Source organism: Daktulosphaira vitifoliae, unplaced genomic scaffold (assembly GCF_025091365.1).
Source record: "Daktulosphaira vitifoliae isolate Bord-2020 unplaced genomic scaffold, ASM2509136v1 Scaffold_1, whole genome shotgun sequence".
NCBI lineage: Eukaryota > Metazoa > Arthropoda > Insecta > Hemiptera > Phylloxeridae > Daktulosphaira > Daktulosphaira vitifoliae.
This window is the reverse complement of record NW_026099572.1, coordinates 8,534,444-8,535,584: the sequence shown is the minus strand read 5'-3', so window position 1 is coordinate 8,535,584 and position 1,141 is coordinate 8,534,444.

The window sequence follows — 1,141 nt, the reverse complement described above, 5'->3', positions numbered from 1 at the left end:
TTTATAATTACTATTTATTGTAAATTTATCAGAAATAACAAATATTTTTTTGCATTTTTATGGTAATAGATAACTTAAATAGAAGTAATAGTAATAATTTCTTAGTAACTTTTGTTATTTGAAAAGATTCTACAATTTAAATATTGAGAACTTCNTTTGTTGAAAAGATTCTATAATTGAAATATTGAGAACTTAATTAATTTTAATGATTTACTTTAACTAAATGTACCAATCAAAACAAAGTTGTTAAAAAGATTTACTCAATTGAGCGTATTATAAAATTTGATTATATTTGTAAAAATCAATTGTTAATTCAGGAGAAAAAACAATCANATTTACATATAAAAAAAACAGGAGAAAAAACATCATTTTTTTTAGAAATGATTTATATAGCAACATGTTACAAAAAAATTTGTAATATTATAGTCTAGTAGTAGCACACACAAATAGAGTAAAAAAATTATTAAATTACAAAGTAAAATGATTTAATTTTGTAGTTGAAACCTATCATATCAAACTTAATTCGTCAATAAATACTTTGAAAACATTAGAAATTAGTGATTTTAATTGTCTTTATGGAGAACATGTAATAACTAACTATTTAATTGATAAATTAGAATTTTTTTTTCAATTTTTGAGGGTAATATCTTCAACTAGATACGAATTGTAGTCATTTGACGTATCGTTGAAAAAAGTAGGTCAAGTTATTGAATCTAAATGAGATAAAAATCAAACGAGTTAAAAATTTTGTGGTTAAAACACAAGTTTTACCAACCAGCAACCGTACGTTGCTCCCACCGGCTGAAAAAATTAGCTATNGCAACCGTACGTTGCTTCCGGCGGTTGAAAAATTGGCTATTTAAGCTGGTTCAAATTTCAAAGTTATTTTTCTCGACTTAAAAGAAGCAAACAAATTTAAATAACNACTTAAAAGAAACAAACATATTTAAATAAGTTTAACTATCTATACTACATTAATTTTAATTTATATAATATTTATGAAAATCTGTACTCCCCTTGTCAGGTATTTTAAAATAAAATAAAATACAAAGCCCAGAATTTTAACACAAAAATAGCAAATTTTTGAATACGGTAGTCATTTTTACCATGAAGACAAATCCAGAGGTCAAATTTTTTTTTT